Raw genomic sequence first — 25,350 nt, 5'->3', positions numbered from 1 at the left:
GGATTCTCCAGGCAAGAATACTGGAGTGGGCCGCCATTTCCTTCTCCAGGAGATCTTCCCAACCCAGGGATCGAACCCAGGTCTCCCACATTGCAGGCAGGATGCCTTACCTCTGAGCCATCAGGGAAGCCCCTGATGTAAAGCCTAAAACTATAAAATTTCTAGAAGAAAATCTTGATGACCTTGGGGTAAAAGTTTTAATATAGAACACAATATGGAAGAATAATAAAAGAAAGAAGGCATTGCAAATTAAAGTCTCATTGAAATAGTACTGAATATTTAGAAGAATGACCTCTTTTCCTCCTCAAAAAAAAAAAAAAAGACAAAATTAATGCTATCATCTTTGCATTGTACTTTTGTATAATTGTTTTGGGGATTACAGTGTATATCTTTGATTCTTCACAGTCTAATTAGAATTAATATTGTACTACTTATAAAATATTGATATCTAGAAACAGTAAGTTTCCATTTACCATGTCCAAATTTTTATATTTTAGTAGTCATGTGTATTATATATTCATATCACATAAATTCCAAAATATAGTTCACCTCAACATATGTGAGATGAAAAAATTATTTTTTGAAAAAACGTTTTCAGTTGGATTAATCCTAGATGATAAGCCCACTGATGTCTTAAAGTTCCAACACTGTGGTTCTGGGATATTTCTTCCATTAGTATTAACACCCTGGGAAATAGGAGAACCAAGGCATGCACCACAGAGAATCAGCTAAGAATGAGGTTTCAAAAAATAATTTTTCATTTTATCTTAAGTATGTTGAGGTGAAATATATTTTAAATTAAATGATATCAGTATTAATGGGTTTTTGCTGCATAACAAGGCATTCTTCTCAGTTTATTCTGAGAAACTAGAGGCTCGTTATATTTCATTTGTGTATGAGTAACATAACTTAGGATTCACAAAATATAAAAGGATATAAAATGAAGTGTGATTTGTTACAGTTACATTTTATGGATATAATCTCTTTACTGAGAATATTCAGGTAGCCTCCCACACTTTGTATTACAAGCAATGTTTCACTGAGACTCTTTGTAAATATATCATTTTACATGTGTGCAAGAAGATTGACAGAATAAGTTAGATATAGAATTGATAAATCAAAGGCTGTATGCACTCGCAATTCTGACATGTACTTTCAAATTACCTTCCATAGAAGTTGCACCAATTTACATTCTCATCAGCAATGTATGAAAGACTGGCTTAATTTGGAAAAAAAAAAACAAAAAAAACATTTTTTTTTGATCTTCCACAGCAAGATTTTTAGTTATTCTCCACTGCAGGCAGATTGCAGCAACCTCAATCTGGGTAGTGACAACTTCCACCTCCTGTAGTGTATATAGAGATATCGTGGGGATACTTTGAGCCAGTCCTGAAGTGACAGTTTTGAAATTCTTGAAAACATCCTATGATTCAAGGCCCTGTGCCCCCACCAGCATGGTACTGGGGACTTTTCCCTGGCCTGTTATTATCTCAGCTGTAAGCTGAAATCTGAATCTTTTTGTAGGAGACCCATGAAGACTGAAGTGTGAGTGGAGTATAAATAAAAGAAGGCCAGAGAACATTGACCTAGGACAGTAGTCTCTGTTGTCAACACCTGGAGAGGGTTTTATCTGACACAGCTTGGGGGAGGAGGTGATGTGGGTTATACTGGTAGCATCTACTGTATAGAGGCCAAGATGCTAAACATCCTACAGGGTAGCACCTCAAAACAAAGAATGATCTAGCCCCAAATGTCAACAGTTCCAGGTTGAGAAGTCCTGTACACACACACACACATGCACAGTGTTAAAAGTGGTTCTTTACAAAGAAGGAACTACAGTTGCTACCAATGGTTGGAGATTAAGAGTAAGGAAAGTGAACACTGGCTTGTCCTTTTTTACAGTATATACTTCCATTTGTTTCAAAAGATTAATAAATGGCATAGTGTCATCTTACTTGTAAACATAATGCATAACCATACTCCCAAATCCACATGATAATTTTGAGTCAAGTGAAAAAAAATTATTAGTACATATTGTAGTCACCAAATATTTTTTCTGCATAATTAACTGTTAAAGGCATAAACAATTTAATTATTAATACATTTCCCGATCACAGTGAGTTGTACAACTTTTAAAATTTCTTTTGGCTAACAGCTTGGTATTTACTTTTCTTCATAGTTTTGAGGCTTTATTTCCCAATTTCAGTAGGTAAAGATACTCTTCTGTTTAGTTTTTAATTATCATCATATCTGCAGACTGAGTTGCTATGGTAACAAGGTAAAAACTCCAACAGGGGAAAGGTGAAAACCGAGTTGATTCTGTTTTGTTGCCAATACAGTGAGAGCTGAATTAACCTTGAAAAAGAAAGTAGAGCTTCAACAGATCAGTCCTGGGTCTGTTTTACATATTTACACAAAGGGCATAAAGAATGATTGCAAATACCTTTCCCCTATATTGTAAGACACCATCCAGAACGGCCCTTCCCACACTTCAAAGCAGAGATCATGATCCCTCAATAACCTCTTCCAGGTCCTGTCTCATGTTAGTTTCCTGAGATTAGCTACACAGAGAGCTTTGAATCCACCTGCCATGCGGGAGACCCGAGCTCAATCCCTGGGTTGGGAAGACCCTCTGGAGAAGGAAATGGCAACCCACTCCACTATTCTTGCCTGGGAAATCCCATGGACAGAGGAGCCTGGCGGGCTATAGTCCATGAAGCTGCAAGAGTTGGACATGACTGAGCAACTAAACCATCACCATTTTAAAAAAGTCTGAAAATACTGCACAGTATATGATTTCATGAAATGAAATTCTGGAAAGGTCAAAACTATGGAGACAGTAATGAGATCAATGGTTGCAGAGTTTAAGGGTTGGAGATAAGGTACAGATAAGAAGAGCACAGAAGAAGAGCACAGAGGACTTTTTAGGTCAGAGAAAATATTTTATATAATATTATAATGATGGATACATATTATAAATTTGCTGAAACCTACAGAATGCAAAACAAGAGAGTAAAATATGAGCACTGGGTAATTATGATGTGTCAACATAGTTTCATTAGAAACCATGTTGTTAATCATTTGTTAGTTGTTAACAAACTAATCATTTGTTAGTTGTAACAAATGTTTTATTCTAGAGAGGATGTTGATAATGGGAAGGGGTGGTTATGAGTATGTGAGGATGGGTATATTTGGGGAATCTCTGTACTTTCCCCTAGTTTTACCTTGAATTTTATACTGCTCTAAAAATTGTCCTAATTTTAAAAAGTTATAATAGAACAAGGCCCAAACAAAAGCAAATTATGAATAGAGAAATGGTGAAAATAAATTGATAAGGAAAAAAATATAACTGAGGTGATGGATATGTTCGTTAGCTTGATTGTGTTGATCATTTCTCACTGTATACATATACCAAAGATCAGGTTGTATGTCCTAGTGAAAGTGAAAGTTGCTCAGTCATGTCTGACTATACAGTCCACGGAATTCTCCAGGCCAGAATATTGGAGTGGGTAGCTGTTCCTTTCTCCAGGGGATCTTCCCAACCCAGGAACTGAACCCAGGTCTCCCGCACTGCAGATGGATTCTTTACCAGCTGAGCCACAAGGGAAGCCCAAGAATACTGGAGTGGGTAGCCTTTCCCTTCCTTCTCCAGTGGATCTTCCTGACCCAGGGATTGAACCAGGTTCTCCTGAATTACAGGTGGATTCTTTACCAACTGAGCTACCAGGGAAGTGCTGTAGGTCTTAAATATATACAATTCCTATGTGTTAATCATACCTCAACAAATCTGAAAAATTACCAAAAATATATGTCCTTTAAAGTTCTTCAGCGAAGATTGACTGATGGTGAAAATTTTCAGTTTTTGATGACTTGAAATAAAATGACCTTCATTAATGAAGTGAATGTTGCTCCACAGCCAGTTTTAGGATGAGATTGTTTTCCTTAGCACTCTGCGGACATAGTTTTCTTTTATTTTTGTGTCTGAGTAGCCATTCCTTATATTATTTCATTAAATGATTCTTCTATTCTCTTTTTGTCCTAAGAATGTTCTCCATTTTTCCTTTTGTTTGTATTTTTTACCATAGTATGAAAAAAAATACATTTTATGTTAAAAAATCATTTTTAAGCAATCCCCATTAATTATGTCACGGATTATTGGTAAAGGCTGTGATTCCTGGTAGATTCATGTAGTGTATCCTTGTGAAAAATTCTCAGCCATTTTCTGTTTGAAAATTGCTTCTCTGATCTTGTTTTCTTTCTTCCTGGTATCCTGATTATTCACATGTGAGACTTTTCCAATCTCCTCCATGGATTTTCACCTCTTGTGACCCAGAGTGTTTTCTAAAGGTGGTGCAAAATGTTCTCCTATGATGTGACCTTGACATTCAGCTCATCTGGTAGTGGGATGCATGTACACTCCATCCTTTTGAAGTTGGCTGGATCTTTGTGACTGTCTCATCCAACAGAGAATAGTAGATGTGATGCTGGCTGATTTCCAAGGTGAGGTCATAACAAAGGCACACTCCTTCAGAACACTAGCTCTCAGAGCCCAGCAACCACAACTTGAGGAACCCAAATATGTCCTCTCATATCAGGGGGTGCACAGATAAAACCCCATGTGGAGAAGTCGTATGGAATTGTTCTGTCAGCCCAATTTGAGTACAAGTTGATAGCTAGTATTACCCACCAACCATGTAAGTCAAGATATCCCCAGATGATTTCAGCCACCAGCTAAAGTCACACCAGTTTTAAGTCTTCCTAGGTGGATGAATGTGGTCATAAGGCATGAACTTTCAATTATTAGATACATATGATTAATGTAATTTACACTGCTACAGGTTATATATGAAATTTGTTGAGTCAATCCTAAATGTCCTCATAGCAAGGAAAACATTTGTTTCTTTCTCTTTTAATTTTATATCTATATGAGATGGTAAATGTTCACTAAACTATCCTATCGTAATCATCATTTCAACATGCATGTAAGTCAAATCATTGTGTTGTATACTTTAAACTTATACAGTATTGTATACCATTTATATCTTAATAAAGCTGGAAGGAAAAAGTAGTGTATTTTTTTCAATTCATTCAAAATCTAATTGTGAGGTATTCAATTTGCCATATTGTTAGCAGTATAAGTCCAAGGAAGTCATTCATTATAGACATAGATATAGAGATAATCATAGTTATGTACAGGTATATTTCATACAAAACCTCGAACGTGAGTGTCATTTAGTATGGCTTTCATCTTTACATGAAGAACGTGTGGGATTTTCAAATGCACTCAGCAAAGGCAAATTAGAGTTCAATAGTTCGTTCATGTAGATTAGAAAAAAATAAGAATTTTAATCAATACAAAGGGCAGAAGGCTAAAAGTTTGAAAGTCCATAAATTAGAAATTTGATATTAGCATTACTCTTTAATGAGTTCTGATTCCTTTCTCATGAATTTCTAATTGTACTTTTAAGATAAGTTTAATTGGATAATAAAAAATGGATTATAAAACTTGCTTCAAATGTTCCCCTAGTTCATGGCTTAGAACAAACACCTTAGAGTTGGGAAGTTATCAATGATTATCTGCCTCACACAGAAGCATTAGATAAATCTCTTAAATTATTCATATATTTTACAAGTAAAGTGTTAACTCTGCATCTTAGTATGTAAAATATTAAATGGTCCTTTAACATTTCAATACTATGGGAGATTAGAGGCCTTAGTACTGCTGCTTTGGGATATGTTTACTCTGTTATTATTTAAAATACTGTTCTGTCCATTACCTGTAGTTCTGAAGAGTTCAGGATGTTTTCTACCCAAGATAATAAGAAATAAATCCTGGCTTTCATAGTTAGATTTCTTTAGCCCATCTCATCTTCCCAGAACCACTTACAAAGGATAATTATATTGCACTTGTATTTAAAGATTGTACACAGCTTCTAGGATAAATTCGAAGATGGAATTCAAGCTGTAGGAACTAAATCTTTTCCTTCCAGAAATCACCAATAAAACTAGTTTCTTTTTTTTTTTTTAAGATACAAAGCATAAGGGAGTGAAAAACCTGGCTTAAAACTCAACATTCATTCCCCATGCTGCTCTCATGCTCTGCTATTCAGATTCTCAAGAATTTGACTATGATATGCCTAGGGATACTTTTCTTTGCTTGGGATTCTCTAAGCAATTTGGATTTGTGGTTTGTGCTATTAAACTTGGAAAATTCCTGGACATCATAATAGTCACTTAATATTTATGAAGATTACTTATGGATGAAGTTTGAAGTGACTTTAAAAGTTTTTAATCTTTATATTTTTCTTATTTGTTTCAATTCCTATAATAAATCTTTATCATTTTTCTAAAAACAATGATTAAAAAAAAAACCCTCAACATTCAAAAAATGAAGATCATGGCATCCAGTCCCATCACTTCCTGGCAAATAGATGGAGAAGCAAAGAAACCATGACAGATTTTATTATCTTGGGCTCCAAAATCACAGCAGATGGTCACTGCAGCCATGAAATTAAATGACAATTGCTCCTTGGAAGAAAAGCTATGACCAACCTAGACAGCATATTAAAAAGCAGAGATATTACTTTGCCAACAAAGGTCCTTCTTGTCAAGCTATGGTTTTTCCAGCAGTCATGTAAAGATGTGAGTGTTGGACCATAAAGAAGGCTGAGCACTGAAAAATTGGTGCTTTTGAATTGGTTCTGGAGAAGACTCTTGAGAGTCCTTTGGACTGCAAGGAGATCCAACCAGTCAAACCTAAAGGAGATCAGTCCTGAATATTCATTGGAAAGACTGATGCTGAAGCTCCAATACTTTGACCACCTGATGTGAAGAACTGACTCATTGGAAAAGACCCTGATGCTGGGAAAGATTGAGGGCAGGAGAAAAAGGGGTTGACAGAGGACTAGATGGTTGGATCACATCACCGACTCAATGGACATGAGTTTGAGCAAAAACCAGGAGACAGTGAAGGAAAGTGCAGCCTGGCGTCCTGCAGTCCGTGGGGTCACCGAGAATTTGACACGATTGATTGACTGAACAAAAACAACAACAAAACACGGCAGAGGCCGCAATAGCTGTGGGGTTTAGGATCTGGAAGGAGATGCTGAAGACTCACCTGGGTCACCTGAGGCTTCCAGATGGTGCTGTGATTTTAAGGAGAGCGTATGTACTCTAAAATGGTGTAGAGAAAGTCTAGAAACCGCAGTTTACTCAGTTTACATGGCAGATTCTTCAAATGGCCTAGGAAATGGTGCAATCGAGTATCTCAGGGCATGGGATCAAACACGCTAAAACTAGGAAAGTGAAAGGAAATGTTTTGATAAATAGGATTCTATATATAAAAAAAAATTCTTCTCAGGTGGCTTATTGGTAAATAATTCGCCTGCCAATGCAGGAGACACAGGCGATGCAGGTTCAAAACCTGTGTCAGGAAGATCTCCTGGAGGAGGAAACAGCAACCCACTCCAGTATTCTTGCCGAGAAATTTCCATGGACGGAGGAGCCTGGCAGGCTACAGTCCCTGGGGTCACGGAGAGTTGGATGGGACGGAGCGTGCGCGCGCACGCGCGCGCGCGCACACACACACACACAGACATACACACATCCTATAAAATACTCCCATGCCAAGGTTCGTCTTTTTAAGAGAGAAAAAAAAAAAGACTTTTGAAGTCAAAGAATAGATGAGAGAGAGAGGATAATGTAAATATATAAGAAATGCCATATTGATTTGCTGCTGTTGTTAAAAACAGACAAAAAGAAATGTGCTCATGTAAGGAAAGAATTAAACAATGGTCTGGTGAAAACCTGCTTGCGATATGGGAGACCCTGGGTTGATTCTGGGGTTGGAACGATCCCCTGGAGGAGGGCATGGCAACCCACTCCAGTATTCTTTGCTGGAGAATCCCCATGGACAGAGGGGCCTGGTGGGGTTGCAAAGAGTCAGACAAGACTGAGCCACTAAGTGCACACACTGGCTCCATGAAGAGACTTAATTATCTGCATGAATCCACATGGAAATTCATCACACAGAGAAGTCACAAAGGAAATAATGATTTCATTGCTGCTACTCACGTTTACTCACCTGGATATACGTACAAATAGAGAAAACATTTTTAAAAATTCAAAGTGCAATCATGCGAATGTGAGAAAAATTCAATGAAAACATTTTCAGATTTTAATCAATAGAGACAGAAGGCTTTAAAGGTTATTATTTTTCTTTTGGAGCCTAAAAACCCACATTGGTTTAAATATTAATAACTGAAAGGAGTTAAGGTTTTTTTCCGTAAGTTTTCCAAATAACATTTATTGCTAGCTTGAAGATAGCCAGAGAAATTTTAGACCAATAGCTATTTCCTTGTGATTAAGAACAAAAGTTTAGCATGAAAACGACTCCTCTAACACAGCTGATCGTATTTTATAAATCTTTCGTGCATTTTAGCGGCAAAGTGCAGACAGAGAATTAAACCAGAAACAGTAAAGGAAGAAAATGGACAATTTTATTATAAGATGAATGTTTTCTAATTCTAACATAGAAGTTAAGATTTGCTTGTTGGCACATCTAAACCCATTTCTACCTTTAGGTTCCAGAAGTGACATATAAATTTCTCTGATAATAAATAATAAATTCCAATCAACTGAAAAATTAACAGTCTCTTATGTGCAATGTTCTCAGGTGATTAGTTTTCCTGCTTCTTCATATTCTTTAATAATATGATTTTTCTCAGTGATATTACATATGGAACTAGCGGGGGCCTAGTATCATATTTCATTGCATAAATGTACAAAATGTTTTTATCAGTTTCTTGTTGGGAGGCATATCAGTCAGTTCAGTTGCTCAGTCATGTCCAACTCTTTGTGACCCCATGGATTGCAGCACGCCAGGCTTCTCTGTCCATTGCCAACTCCCAGAGCTTGCTCAAACTCATGTCTGTCGAGTTGGTAATACCATCCTGTCATCTTATCCTCTGTTTTCCCTGTTTTTAATTTTTGCTTTGCATCAGAGCAAAAGTTATTGCAATGAAATAATCTTGGAGCAACTTTGAGTACTTTTTCTAATAGATAACTAGAAATATAATTTTTGAGTCAAGGGGTAAGTGCATTTTTGTATTGTATTAATACTCATCTTATAATTTTTGTCTCACTTGCTGCCTTGACCTTACCAAAATCCTCCAGAAGTAAGCATTATAGTGATTTCAGTGGGGGGTGAAGGGCGGTCAGATGAAACAAACAAATGAAAAAAGAGAAGCCAGTCAGAAGTCTCAAAACTCTTTCTAAAGAAAGTGTAATGCATTTAGCGAATTGAAGCACTTTCTATATGGGTGAAGCCCAGGAGAACCAAAGGGGACTGTGATAAAGGGTGAGGCTGGAAAAGATAAAAGGGTTGAGCAGATTACAGATTCCTTCTTGCAATATCATAATAGTGGACTTTACTCCGAAGTCTAAGGGGAGACTTTGCAGGATTCTGTACTGCAAGGGACATGATCGAGTGTGTGCTTCAGGAATATCACCATGACAACAGTGTGAACAGCATTTGGATGGGATGCGGTGAATGGAAGGAGTCTGCTGCCATGAGAATTTATGAGGGATGTAAATTAACTACAGGAAAAGGGGACTGAGAATTGGACAGACCTAAGGAATTTTATTTCTAAAGAGGAGAAGGGGATGACAGAGGATGAGATGGTTGGATGGCATCATTGACTCAAAGGACATGAGTTTGAGCAAACTCAGGGAGATAGTGATGGACAGAGGTCTGGTGGTACTACAGTTCTTGGGGGCACAAAGAGTCCGACATGGCTTAGCAACCGAACAACAGCAACAACAAGGAATTTCAGAGGGAACACCTACCAACACCAGATTACATCTGTTAGAGAAAAGACCTACCCTATGAATTCATGGAACACATTTGTTGTTGTCCAGTTGCTCAGTCATGACAGATTTTTTGGGGGACCCCATGGACTGCAGCATGCCAGTCTTCCCTGTCCTTCACTGTCTCCTGGAGTTTGCTCAAACTCATGTCCATTGAGTCAATGATGCCATCCAATCACCTCATCCTCTGTTGCCCTCTTATCCTGCTGCCCTCAATCTAGAACATGTGATAATTAAGGTGATTTCAAGACTCTGAGCTTTGGGGTGATTTACTGCACAGCAGTGAAACCTGAGATATTGGAGTTGCTATAAATGGGCCAGACTGGCTCTCTTTTCCTCTTCTGTTGACATGCAGAGCAGAGCACTTAGGTTAACAGTTTCACCAGCAGCCATGGAGGAGGAAGAAAAGAGTTCCTGTGTGAGGAAGGCCACTGAAAACAAGGGTGGAGGAAGAGATGCTAGGAGCATAGAATAAATGTTGTTCATCTAGTGAAGAGTTGGAAACAAAGAGGCTTGAGGACCAAGTCTTATACCCCACCAGTGCTTAAGAGGTGGACGCAAAACCCTGGAATAAAACAGAGAAGATACAATGAATAGGCTCAGAGAATGAGGTTCTGAGTTTGGTTAGCAAGCAGAGAGGAAAGTGTTAGTCTCTCAGTCATGTCCAGCTCCTTGTGACACCATGAACTGTAGCCTACCAGGACCTTCTGCCCATGGATTTCTCCAGGCAAGAATACATAAGTGGGTTGCCCATTTCCTCCTCTAGGGGATCTTTGCAACCCAGGGATTGAACCCAGGTTTCCTGCATTGCAGGCTGATTCTTTACCCTCTGAGCCACTGTGGAAGCCTGGGCTCAGATAACACAGATCCTAAAAGAGAAAAAGAGAGTATTGGTTCTTTAGATAATGTACAGCAGTATGTCCCCATCAGGACTGGGCTGTGACTCATTTCTTCTCTATTGCTCTGTAATAAGAATACATGAAATAGAGAAGTGAAAAGCTGGAGATGGTACTCGAAGACTGCTGGAATTCTGAATGTACCATCAGTAGCTTGGTAGACAGAGTGGAATCAAATGCTGTTCCCTAAGAAATGTGTCCATAAAATCTGAAAAAACATCATCTAGGGCATCTTAAGTGTATATATATATATATATATGTGTGTGTGTATGTGTGTGTGTGTATAACAACCTTTATTTGCAGGCTCTGTGAATACCCTAAGATGTAGTAAACAATAAAAATGACTTCAATAAATTGCTTAGCTTAAAAGTGAGAGAAACACTGGGGTCCAGGAGTGCTGGAGAACTCAAGCTGAATTCCTAGCAGGTTAAGGTAATATAGGTACTTAAAGAGGGAGGGGGCATGTAGATCTAAACATATATCCTCTAGAGACAGAGTTTCCATGGGATGGGGGTTTCTTCACCTTGACATGACCCAAGAAGGGGAAATAGAGCTGACTTTGGCACAGAACCAGGGTTCTTTCTATGCTGCTAGTCTAAGTATGTAAGGAAAATGACCCAGAACTGTCAAAAGAGGTTACTTTCTTCCTGTGCCCCCAGAGTAAGAGAGTTGATACCCTCTGAAAATTTAAGCATCATGAAGACAGGGTATTTGCTTCTTTGGTTCATTACTATAACCATCACTGGGAGCAGTGTCTCATACATCGTTGATGCCTAGTTAATAGTTGTTGAAATATGGAAAATTATATATTGAGTTCTTGAACTGTCACATCGGGGTGTGAAGTTTGAGTTTGCATTACCTGCATGGGTCAGGAATCCCAACCTGAGACAGTTCAGTTCAGTTCAGTTGCTCAGTCATGTCCAACTCTTTGCAACCTCATGAACTGTAGCACACCAGGCCTCCCTGTCCATCACCAACTTTACTCAAGCTCATGAGTCAGTGATGGCATCCAACCATCTCCTCCTCTGTCATCCCCTTCTTCTCCTGCCTTCAATCTTTCCCAGCACCAGGGTCTTTTCCAATGAGTCCGTTCTTCACATCAGGTGGCCAAAATACTGGAGCTTCAGCTTCAGCATCAGTCCTTCCAATGAATATTCAGGATTGATTTCCTTTAGGATGGACTGATTTGATCTGCTTGAAGTCCAAGGGACTCTTAAGAGTCTTCTCCAACATCACAGTTCAAAAGCATCAATTCTTTGGTGCTCAGCTTTCTTTATGGTCCAACTCTCACATCCATACATGACTACCCTGGAAAAATCATGACTTTGACTAGATGGACCTTTGTTGGCAAAGTCCGTACAAAATGGCCTGGATTGATGAAACCAGAAACTTGAGAAGAATCAAGGTAGAACCTGTTTGACATGTTCACTTCCATGGGCATACCTTAGTGAAATTCACCACCACTAAAACCACATAAAGAATGTGATGTAAGGAAAGAGACGTGGTTTGGAACAGAAGACCTGAACCACAATATGTTCCTTTGGGGAAAATCGTTAGGTTTTGTGTTGTATAAACTAGTTTAAAAGCCAATAAGTATCAACAAATGGGCAGTGGAAGGCAAAGATACAATAAAGTTGGGACTGGGTGAGGAAATGTAGTCATTGAAAGTAAGGGCATGAAATTTATATGAGGAGGGTTATGGACAGTCTGTGACAGAAGAGGAAGGAGAAGAAAGTGAGTGATTACTAAATGGCCACACAGGAAAATGAGGAAGGTCTTGCTCCGTGGCTCCTGCTTTTTTTTTTTTTTTTTTTTTGTTAGCGAGAAGTAAAAAAGTCTTTTCTGAGAGTTAGTCAAGAAGGGAAATCTGGTAATCCTACTATCAGTCATTCAAGCATGACTGGCACTTCCTATTTATTACTTCTAATCCTCATGGCAACCCTGCAGAATAGATGTTATTACCTCTATTTCACAAGTGAGGGATCTCAAGATCTTAGAAGCTCTGGTATTTATGTACCCAGGTCAGATAAAGAGTGGAGGTAGAATTCAAATACTTTTTCTTGTCAATGAACTCTTCTGTCTCACCGGCATTCACTTTGGAGAGGAGCACCTGGTGGAAATAATCATCACAGGAGGAAGAGAAAAGAGCCCGGTGGGATACACAGTATCCATGGTGAAGCTCTGGTGGGCACATCAATTAAAAAGCACTTTGCAGTATCTCCATCTATATGATTCTGAATTCCTCTCCACCCACCCAGAACCTGACTTGGGTTGCTTAGCTCGCAGGGAAAGGTGGCAGATGAGACTCGGCTGAGAAATCACGGTCAGGGTTTTGGATAAAGGTTGAAGTGGAAAGGCGAGGGAAAAGGACGCACCAGCTTTGGTAAGGGCACTGAGTGTGCTGCGTCGTGAAGGTCAGCACGGCTCTGCCACTGCTACTGCAGAGCCCACGGGGCATACACCACGTCACAGGTAAGACATAAACCAAGGTAGCGATCTGCTCATGTTTTGTCCTATCATCCTAAATTTCCAGGTATATTGTTAAAATGACAACACTGGGAAAAAAAGGTACAATTTTTGCATAACTGAAAGTCAACAAAACAGTAAAACAGTGGAAATCAATTACCATTGCCTACATCTAAGTGTTCCATTAGTAGATTGTTTGGACAATGTTTGGATAAGTGATAACATGAACACAAAATTACTATGTTTTTATAGTCAAGATTTTCACACCAATTTTGTGTGACACAAATTCACTTTTTATTGTATTGATATTCATAATCTAAAAGACTAAAAGTAAAATTAACCATATTTGAAGTATGCAAAGTTGAATTTATTTTCTTCAAACATCTAAATTAAAGGAACTGTGAAAAAGTTAAGCATTAAGAATTACATGTTAAGATTAGAAGGGTATATAAGCAAAGTTATTGAATATCTTTTATGTCAAATTATTTAATGATGCCAAAGTTTTATTTAAATTTAAAGACAATTTAATTAAATGGTAGGAGATATTTTAAGTAATTAAACCATTTCCTATTCTAGCATTATATATCCATTTAATTATATAATACAAACAGTTTGCAATTAGAGTCTACACATGTGTTTTATTTATTTATTTTTTTAGTTAATTTATTTTTTATTTTACTTTACAATTCTGTATTGGTTTTGCCATACATTGACATGAATCCACCACGGGTGTACATGCGTTCCCAAACATGAACCCCCCTCCACCCCCCTCCCCACAACATCTCTCTGGTTCATCCCCGTGTACCAGCCCCAAGCATGCGGTATCCTGCATCGGACATAGACTGGTGATTTGATTCTTACATGATATTACACATGTTTCAATGCCATTCTCCCAAATCATCTCACCCTCTCCCTCTCCCTCTGAGTCCAAAGTCCGCTATACATATCTGTGTCTTTTTTGCTGTCCTGCATACAGGGTCATCATTGCCATCTTTCTAAATTCCATATATATGTGTTAGTATACTGTATTGGTGTTTTTCTTTCTGGCTTACTTCACTCTGTATAATCGGCTCCAGTTTCATCCATCTCATCAGAACTGATTCAAATGTATTCTTTTTAACGGCTGAGTAATACTCCATTGTGTATATGTACCACAGCTTTCTTATCCATTCATCTGCTGATGGACATCTAGGTTGTTTCCATGTCCTGGCTATTATAAACAGTGCTGCGAAGAACATTGGGGTACATGTGTCTCTTTCAATTCTGGTTTCCTCAGTGTGTATGCCCAGTAGTGGGATTGCTGGGTCATAAGGCAGTTCTATTTGCAATTTTTTAAGGAATCTCCATATTGTTCTCCATAGTGGCTGTACTAGTTTGCATTCCCACCAACAGTGTAGGAGGGTTTCCTTCTCTCCAGACCCTCTCCAGCATTTATTGCTTGCAGATTTTTGGATCACAGACATTCTGACTGGTGTGAAGTGGTACCTCATTGTGGTTTTGATTTGCATTTCTCTAATAATGAGTGATGTTGAGCCTCTTTTCATGTGTTTGTTAGCCATCCGTATATCTTCTTTGGAGAAATGTCTATTTAGTTCTTTGGCCCATTTTTTGATTGGGTCGTTTATTTTTCTGGAATTGAGCTGCAGGAGTTGCTTGTATATTTTTGAGATTAGTTGTTTGTCAGTTGCTTCATTTGCTATTATTTTCTCCCATTCGGAAGGCTGTCTTTTCACTTTGCTTATATATTCCTTTGTTGTGCAGAAGCTTTTAATTTTAATTAGGTCCCATTTGTTTATTTTTGCTTTTATTTCCAGAATTCTGGGAGGTGGATCATAGAGGATCCTGGTGTGGTATATGTCGGAGAGTGTTTTGCCTATGTTCTCCTCTAGGAGTTTTATAGTTTCTGGTCTTACACTTAGATCTTTAATCCATTTTGAGTTTATCTTTGTGTGCGGTGTTAGAAAGTGATCTAGTTTCATTCTTTTACAAGTGGTTGACCAGTTTTCCCAGCACCACTTATTAAAGAGATTGTCTTAGACCGAATGAACTTAAGATTTAAAACTAGTTTTCAAAATGTCCTTCAACCATCATATGGAAAGCGTAATAACATGCCAATTTGTGAGTGCCCTCTGTGAAGACTCAAGGCTCCTTATTGCATCCTTTCTGAGTCCAAATCCCTTGCCTTGACCTACTGGGCTCTGTGGGTCTTATTTTACTTACCTCTCCAGAATCATCTCACATTGCTACACACCCTCACTTCTACCCTTTTATGTTTCTTCTTATGCTTCATATGACTCTCTTGTCCACTCTCTGCCATCAAGTCCAGCACAATTATCCATTAAGAAAAGTAAGTCTATGAATTCTTCAGGTATGTAATGAGCCCTGATGGTACCAGGGATCAGGGATGCAGAGATGGAGCTTGGACACTAGAATAGTGGAGTTTGCCTCCTGGTGGTGGAGCAGATAGTGAAGGCTAGTGGAGTGGACGAGTCTCACAGACTTGTGAAATGTGAGGCGGGCACCTTAAGTGGGTTCCTTCTGGCAAAATCTCCTTGAGGGAATGCCCACAAGCAGCAGGTCATGGAGGAGTCAGTTGGGGTTTGCTAACAAAGGGAGGAAAGCACATTTGGGAGGTTGATGGGTCATCTGTTGGGGGTTGGGGCAAAGATAGTAGAAAGGTGATCTTATTCATCATTGGGCTTCTAGAATCTTTCTAATGATATTTCTATAACAGTGGGAGCTGAATGGCAGTATGGACTCCCCCAAGGCCCTGATTATACAACCTAAACAGCCCTTAAGGCTAATCGGCCTCCCTTTACAGTTTCATTTCATATCTCATATATTCTTGTGAACATGCATTCTGCTTTTTTAGCATTCCTAAGAACGTGTTATTTCAATTAAAAATGATGATCTTAACTTGTAAGTTTAAGTGTTTAACATTTTCCCTAAAATTTTGAGATAAATCAGTGCTCCAGCATAGTAAACCATGTTTATCCTGAGACTGCTGACCACCTGATTGTTCTCTTGGGCTGGGATCCCAGTTGGGTGTCAATATTTTCAGTACCCACCTTTTCCTTTCTCCTCCATCACCCCCCAGACTCTGGCAATATGCTGATTGTATGTACCAACTGGGGTGTGAGTGCAGCAGAATCAATTTGATAAATGGTTCATTATTCCGACTGAACTAATTCTTCACTTTCCATGGCCAAGTAAAGGAATATCTACTTAAATTACTTCTTAATTCTACAATAAAACTGATATTGCTGCTTATCTGCAAATATGCTCCTGTTTTTCCAATCAGACCCCCTCCTTTGAGAAGGAAATCCCCACAGATGAAGAGGAGAGAAGTCTAATTTTCTTTTGATGAAGCAGGCGCAGTAATCTCCATGCAGAGCCCAACAGGAAAAACGGCCGTGATTCATGGAGGGTGATGGACTTAGTGACAATTTTTAACAATACATGACAAATCACGTTGCAAATCCTGAGATAATGCTTCTACATCCAAAGCAGAAGGAAAGTATTAGGCATCTCAGAGTACCTAGCTGCCAGTGGTCACAGCGGTATTTGATTCAAAGATTATGAAAATTACTCATTACTGCCTACTCAAGTGATTCAGTGAAGAGAAATGAGACACTTGGATGACTCTTGAGTATCTTTTGGGCTCTTTCTTCCAGCATTCATTTATTTAAAAAAATCAAAACCTTCAAAACCTTTGCTGAATATCTGCTTTATGCCAAGTGTGATGTAGTAGGGAATTAATCTGTTCAAATAATATTTGAATTTCTAGGTGTTGGGCACTGTCTGACTTGATCAAAGTGGACAGAGCCACTTTCCATGGACCTTACTTACCTTTGGGAGAGGCATCCTATATACAACAAACAAATTAACAAGAACAATGCCTGTAATTATAGTAACAGTAAGAGTGCCAATAGAGTTATGTGATCTAGAGGGGACAGACAAAATTTCTCTGAAGACTGACATTTAAACTGCAATTTGAGTGACAGAAAGGACTCAGTTACATAGAGATCAAGGAGAGATAATGGTTATTCCCAAGCCACATGGGCTTTTTGGGGTGGCTGAGGACCAAAAAGAAGACTTTTGTGCCAGATTGCAGTGGGTGAAGTGGGGAGAGGTGTGGCTGGAGGGTGAAGAAACAGTGGAACCAGGCCTGCAGATCCTCAGTGAGCCAGAGTCTGACATTTACTGTGAACTGATAAGTATTCATTAGGAGATTTGTAAACAGCAAAATGATAGGATCAGATTTGCATTTTTAAAAGCTCATGACTGGTGCATGGAAAAAGGAATATGGAATGTAGGAGGGAAAAAAATGGATGCTCAGGCAAAGATGATGATCACATGAAAAGTGGCCGCAAACGTGGGGCGACATGGAAGGACTCAGGGTGTATACGTATTGGAGACAGTGTCAACCGGAACTTGTCCTGGATAAATTGAGGGAATGAGGAGGGAGGGAAAGTGAAAGCAACAAGAACTCCCCACTTTTGCTTGACTTCAGCCCTACCCTCGGCCCTGCACACACAGACACCTTCTTCCGTTAGCTGCTAATACCAAAAATTCAGTTGCCCTGGCCGACACTTCAGTCATCCTTATTTCTTCTCTTTCCTGCACATCTCATATCTAGCAGCTCTGCATGAAAAATGTTCAGTCATCCATCCACTTCTTCTGACATTTCAAGTGCTAATTGTGTGGTCCAGACCAATATCATGTGACCCCTGGCTCTCCTTTACAGCATCCTAGAATCTTTCTGCTCTTTTCTGCTTGCCTTCCTCCAATGCATTGTCAACCCAAGAAGAAGGATTACCTTCTTAAAATGTAAATGAAGAATGACAGGCCACTATAATTTTATATTACATGTTGAACCAAAACCAACTTCCTTGCAAGCTCTGAAAAGGTTCACAATATCACAACCTTCATGAAAATTTGAATGTCATCCTCCTGCTTGTCATTACCTGCCAGAAGTGTTTGTTCCTTTTCTGTCTTAAATCCTGCCAAGGTTTTCCTGCCTTAAGGCTTTTGAACTTATATTCCTTCCAGTGGAACTTCCCTGGTAGCTCAGATGATAAAGTGTCTACCTATAATGCAGGAGACCTGGGTTCGATCCCTAGGTCAGGAAGATACCCTGGAGAAGGAAATGGCAACCCACTCCAGTATTCTGGCCTGGAAAGATCCCATGGATGGAGGAGCTACAGTCTATGGGATCACAAAGAGTTGGACACCACTGGCCAGCTTCAGGTCACTTCATTCCAATGAGGTGCTCTTCTACCAAATATCCACAGTATGTCTTCTTTCAGGATTCATATTACAACTCAAATTCTCCACTCTCTCATTCAGTTCAGTTCAGTTGCTCTGTCGTGTCTGACTCTCTGCAACCCCATGGACTGCCGCACGCCAGGCTTCCCTGTCCATCATCAACTCCTGGAGCTTGCTCAGATCCATGTCCATCGAGTCAGTGATGCCATCCAACCATCTCATCCTCTGTCATCCCTTTCTCCTCCTGCCTTCAATCTTTCCCAGCATCAGGGTCTTTTCCTATGAGTCAGTTCTTCACAACAGGTGGCCAAAGCATTGGAGTTTCAGCTTCAACATCAGTCCTTCCAATGATTATTCAGGACTGATCTCCTTTAGGATGGATTGGTTGAATCTCCTTGCATTCCACGGGACTCTCAAGAGTCTTCTACAACAGCACAGTTCAGAAGCATCAATTATTTGGCACTCATATTTCTTTATAGTTTAACTCTCACATCCATACTTGACAACTGGATTCCATCACCTCCATTAGCTTTTTTCATAGTGACCTTAAAGCCCATTTGACTTTGCATTCAACTTAAGGTGAGTGAGCATACCATCGTGGTTATCTAGGTCATGAATTCTTTTCTATATACTTCTTCTGTGTATTCTTGCCACCTCTTCTTACTATCTTCTGCATCTGTTGCTGTTAAGTCGCTTCAGTCGTGTCCGACTCTGTGACCCCATAGACGGCAGCCCACCAGGCTCCGCCGTCCCTGGGATTCTCCAGGCAAGAACACTGGAGTGGGTTGCCATTGCCTTTGCCTTCTGCTTCTGTTAGGTTTTCACAATTTCTCTTCTATATTGTGCCCATCTTTGCATGAAATGTTCCCTTGGTATATCTAATTTTCTTGAAGAGATCTCTAGTTTTTCTCATTCTATTTTTTCCCTCTATTTCTTTACATTGATCATTGAGGAAGGCTTTCTTATTTCTCCTTGCTATTCTTTGGAACACTGCATTCAAATGGGTAGATCTTTCCTTTTCTCCTTTGCTTTTTGCTTTTCTTCTTTTCTCAGCTATTTCTAAGGCCTCCTCAGGCAACCATTTTGCCTTTTTGCATTTCTTTTCCTTGGGAGTGGTCTTGATCACCGCCTCCTGTACAGTGTCACAAACCTCTGTCCATAGTTCTTCAGGTACTCTGTCTATCAGATCTAATCCCTTGAATCTATTCATCACTTCCACTCTATAATCATAAAGGATTTGGTTTAGATCATACCTGAATGGTCTAGTGATTTTCCCCTGCTTTCTTTAAGTCTAAATTTGGCAACAAGCAGTTCAAGATCTGAGCCACAGTAAGCTCCTGATCTTGTTTTTGCTAACTGTCTAGAGATTCTCTATCTTTGGCTTCAAAGAATATAATCAGTTTTATTTCAGTAGTGACCATCTGGTGATGTCCATGTGTAGAATCTTCTCTTGTGTTGTTGGAAGAGGGTGTTTGGTACAACCAGTGTGTTCTCTTGGCAAAACTCTGTTAGCCTTTGCCCTGCTTCATTTTGTATTCCAAGGCCAAATTTGCCTGTTACTCCAGGTATCTCTTGACTTCCCACTTTTGCATTCCAGTCCCCTATAATGAAAAGGACATCTTTTCTGGGTGTTAGTTCTAGAAAGTCTTGTAGGTCTTCATAGAACCATTCAACTTCAGCTTCCTCAACATTACAGGCTGGGGCATTGACTTGGATATTACTGTGATATTGAATGGTTTGCCTTGGAAACAAACAGAGATCATTCTGTTCTTTCTGAGATTCCACCCAGGTACTGCATTTCGGACTCTTGTTGACTGTGTGGCCTACTTAATTTCTTTTAAGGGATTCTTGCCCTCAGTAGTGGACATAATGGTCATCTGAATTAAATTCACCTATTCCAGTCCGTTTTAGTTCACCAATTCCTAGAATGTCGATGTTCACTCTTGCCATGACCTGTTTGACCACTTCTAATTTACCTTGATTCATGGACCTAACATTCCAGGTTCTTATGAAATATTGTTCTTTGCGGCATCAGACCTTACTTCCATCAGCAGTCACATCTACAACAGGGCATTGTTTTTGCTTTGGCTCTGTCTCTTCATTCTTTCTGGAGTTATTCCTCCAGCCTTCTCCAGTAGTATTGTGGGCACCTACCGGCCTGGGGAGTTCATCTTTCAGTGTCACATCTTTATGCTTTTCATACTGTTGATGGAGTTCTCACTGCAAGAATACTGAAGTGGTTTGCCATTCATTTCTCCAATCGACCACATTTTGTCAGAACTCTCCAGCATGACCTGCCCATCTTGGGTGGCCTTACATGGCATGGCTCATAGTTTCACTGAGTTGAACAAGGCTGTGGTCCATGTGATCAGTTTGATTAGCTTTCTGCGACTGTGGTTTTCAGTCTGTCTGCCCTCTGTTGGATAAGGATAAGAGGCTTATGGAACCTTCCTGATGGAAGAGACTGACTGTGGGAGAACTGGGTCTTGTTGTGATGGTTGGAGCCATGCTCAGTAAATCTTTAACCCAATTTTCTGTTGATGGGAGGGGCTTTGTCCCCTCTCTGTTGTTTGACCTGAGACCAAACTATGGTGAAGGCAAGATGGTGGAATAGAAGGATGTGCACTCATCTTCTCCTGCAAGAACTCCAAAGTTACAACTTGCTGCTGAACAACCATCAACAGGAGAAAGTTGGATTCAGCCAAAAAAAGATACCCCATGTCCATGGGCAAAGGAGAAGCCCCTGCAAGATTGTAGGAAGGACAAAATCATGTTTAGAATCCAACCCCATACCTGCCAGAGATGCTCAGAGGGCTCAAACAAAACCTTGGCTGTACCAGGACCCAGAGACCCCACAGAGACTGAGCCAGACCTGCCCTTGAGTGTTTGAGTGTTGTCTCCTATGGAGGTACGGGTCAGCAGTGGCCTGCCACGGGGACAGGGACTCTGCGTGCAGCAGATCTGGGTCACATAACTTGTGGGATAAGCCCCTTGGAGGAGGTTGCCATTAATCCCACCATAGAGCCAATGAGCAGACGACCTACAAGCTGCAGAAAAATTATACCAAATAAATTCTCACATTGTTAAGAAAATTCTAGGCCCACAACAGATTTCCCAACCTGGGAATCTGGCAAAGGGACTGAGAACCCCCAGGGAGTTTGAGCTTGGAGGCCAGTGGGATTTGATTATAGAACTTGCACAGGGCTGGGGAAACAGACTCTTGGAGGGCACAAATAAAACCTTCTGCACACCAGGACCCAGGAGAAAGGAGTAGTGACCCCACAAGGGACTGACCCAGACTTGCCTGTGAGTGTCCAGGAGTCTTTGGCAGAGGCGCGGATTGGCAATGGACTGTTGCAATCTTGGGGCACTAAGTGTGGCAGCGCGTGCATGGGACGTTTTGAAGGAGATTGCCACTCTCTCAAGGAGCTTCCCAGATAACCCAGTGGAAACATTTTCCTCTGTCTTTACATATTATGATTGCTGATGGGAGGTGACTCTTGGGGCTCCTATTCTTTGCTCTAAGAAGGAGCTGGTCTCTATTAACTTTCCAATGAATAACTCTATGCATAGTGTTGCAATACATGGAGAGTATCTCAAATGATCAGAGGGATTTTAATCACTTTTATCTGGGATGGTGACTTTCCTGGGCTGTGGCTTTGATCCCTGGCCAGGAATCTAATATCCCACATGATTTTTGACCAAAGAACCAAAACATAAAGCAGAAGCAATACTGTAACAAATTCAATAAAGTTTTTTTAAAAGGGACTACATTAAAAAGAAATCTAAAAAAAAAGGGGGGGGGGAATGATGAGGGCCTAAAAGAGGTAACAAAATACACCTGCAAAGAAGTGGTGAGTAAGAGCCACCTGCAATCTGGTGATAGTAATGACTTAAGGAGAAAGAGGAGGGAAAAAAGTGAAAATTAATACCAGTTTCTAAACTAAATGACTCAAAAAAAAAATCATTTGGAGAAAGGAGCTGGAGAAATAAAAATTTTTTAAAAATTGTGCAGTTTGCCTCTAACACACAGCCTGTCTCTTCTTCTTGAGTAATAATTCAGGAAAAGATAGTTGAGAAGAGCAAGAGTTCCTAGCAGTTGAATTAAAGTCCTGGTGCCTAACTTGTGAAATATAGTTTCCTGATCTTATCTAATCTTGAGCTGATAAGCTAAGTCCTTGAATGTAGATTGTATTCCTCCATAGATATTGCAGGATGATGACTGTTCTTTCTTTATTTTTTGCTTGGTAGCTTGACTGTCATGTGTTGGACATGAATGAAATGACCAAGGTTGTACTTTAGGAGTAATGGGACACCTTCATCAGGGTTTTCCAGATGGGTGGTAGAGGGGCTTAGACTCTGGGGTCAGAAGCATTATGATTTGGGTTCTGCCCTGTCCACTCTTAGCTGAGTGATAGAAGTGTGGCTTAGCCTCACAAAACCTTAGTTTCTCTGTGGTCAGAGGCAGATGATCAAGCTCCGTCTCAGGACTGGGGTGAGAGTTTAACGAGGGATCATACTCAAAGAGCCTTTCACTTCTGGTACATTCTTGTTGTCCAGTTGCTCAGTCGTGTCCAGCTCTTTGCGATCCCATGGACTGCAGCATGCCAGGCTTCCCTGTCCTTCACCATCTGCTGGAATTTACTCAAACTCATGTCCATTAAGTCAGTGATAAGAACTAATTTAATGCCAGATTCCCTTTCCTTTTAGGGCAGTCCTACTTCCTAGTTACTCCAGGCCATGGATTGTCAGAAGATTGCTGAGATTTCCTCACCTCCCTACTACATTCTTCACAACCACAGTGCAAATGTGTGGCTCCCTCTCTTTGGAACACACGGCACCTGACATTCGTCAGGATCTTGGAGGTGCTGGGTGCCAACATCATGGGCAGGTGAGCTCTGACATTGCATCCTGGTCCTTCTGTGAGCCTCAGGTGGATCCTGGCAGGGCAGCCTCATCTTTTGTCCTGTGGGACTGGAATCCATGCCAGGTTATTATACACTGGCCTCTTTACCAACCTTTGCTCAGTGTGAACTGCAAAGAGTGTAGTAATGACTCTCTTACACTGTGTGTCAGGAACTCTCTCCTGGGTATTAGTGCCCTTGCAAAGTCTGTGTTGTTCTCTGCAGTTGACAGGTGTAGGGGCATTAACTGCCTCTCACAGCTCCTCTGAAAGGATTAGGCATGTGCCTGGTAGAGGCTTCCTTTGGGAGAAGCCCCGACTGGAGCCTGCAGCATCTGCATCCTTGCTCCCTTGGGAGACAGAGCTGACCTCATGACGGCCTTCACTCTCCCCACTCCCCACAGCCTGATGAGATTTAAGCAGTTTGCCCCTCATGGTATCTCTACCTAGGCTGAGTTTCCAAGAATTCTGATTCTAATCAAGATGTGCAAATTGCCCTTTTTATTTTTTAAAGGTGGAATTTTAGCTGAAGCTCTCAATGGATTCCTTTGTTTGGTGGTTCTCTTTTGGTGACTTCCAGTGATTGGGAGTGGCAGTTTGCAGACTGATTATTTGCATGTTTTTAATAGGTTTTCATCACATGTGATTTACTTTTCATGCTGGTGTGAAACTTCTGGTTATTAAACTTCTGCAAATTAGCCTAGATAACACATCAGTTGCCTAAAAAGAAAAATCATGGGCTTCAGAATCAGTCACAACAATGGCTAATTAACTCTGCGTTCATGTTCTGAATAGAAGTTGTGAAGTTACAAGTCTCAGGAGACTCAGCCAGCAGTTACGGTTCATGGCATCATCACTTTGGATTTTTTCTCTCCTTCTCTAAGTCGTCAGGCTAATGGGAGCTCAGGCAGCACCTGCTAATACAAGGAGATGCACTGGGCTTCCCTTGGGCTGGTCCAGAGGCCGCCTGCTGCGCTCCTGCTGCGGATGCTCTGGGGAGACATGTTGGGCCCAATGAGCTCCCGAGCAGATGCTCAGTGTCAGAGAATGATCGAGGTTCAGATCAATGATAAATTAGCGAGAGGAGCTCACGCTTCACAGCCCTCTGATTTTGATGTTCTGCTTGGGACCACTGCAGCAGGCAGCACTTTCAAATTAAGCAAAAGGAAAACCTCCCTCACGCACACAGTGCAACATGCTTTCTGTTCTCCAGGCAGTTTCTGAATAAGGTCCAGAGACATTCAGTGTAGCTTGGTGGGAGAAGAGAGACATCTTAAGACATTGTCATGCTTCCTCTCTCTTCTGCCAAGACCTTGATGCTAACAAACTCAATGGATTGTGGTGACTTTATTATTCTCTTTGCTTCAGTGAACACGTATGTGTGCATACTAAGTCGCTTCAGTTGTGTCTGACTCGTTGTGAACCCATGGACTGTAGTCCTCCAGGCTCCTCTGTCCATGAGATTCTCCAAGCAAGAATACTGGAGTGGGCTTCTGTTCCCTTCTGCAGGGGATCTTCCCAACCCAGGGATCAAAGCCACGTCTCTTATGTCCCCTTCTTTGGCAGGTAGATTCTTTACCATTAGCACCGCCTGGGAAACCCTCAGTGAACATATGTCTTACCTATTACTTTATTACTTTATAATAACCTATTATAACAGAAAACAAAGTCAAAGTAATGGGAAATATGGAAACTTTACTTGTATTTAACACTTCCCAAGTTCTAGTACATTTATAGGGAAGGAATGGGAAGTACATTTATAGGGAAGGAATGGGAAGTACATTTATAGGAAGGAATCTATAGAAAACACATGAAATGGACTTCGGCAACTCCCTAAATTAATAGCATGAAAGTGATTAAACAGACACATAGACTCACTTGCCAAGGTCAGAAACATCATTTCCCACCACTGTGCAGGATGACCACCTGGAGGGTTCACAGGCAAAGAAA

Source organism: Oryx dammah, unplaced genomic scaffold (genome assembly GCF_014754425.2).
Source record: "Oryx dammah isolate SB20612 unplaced genomic scaffold, SCBI_Odam_1.1 HiC_scaffold_20, whole genome shotgun sequence".
NCBI classification, from domain to species: Eukaryota; Metazoa; Chordata; class Mammalia; order Artiodactyla; family Bovidae; genus Oryx; species Oryx dammah.
Note: the sequence above shows the minus strand (reverse complement) of the source record.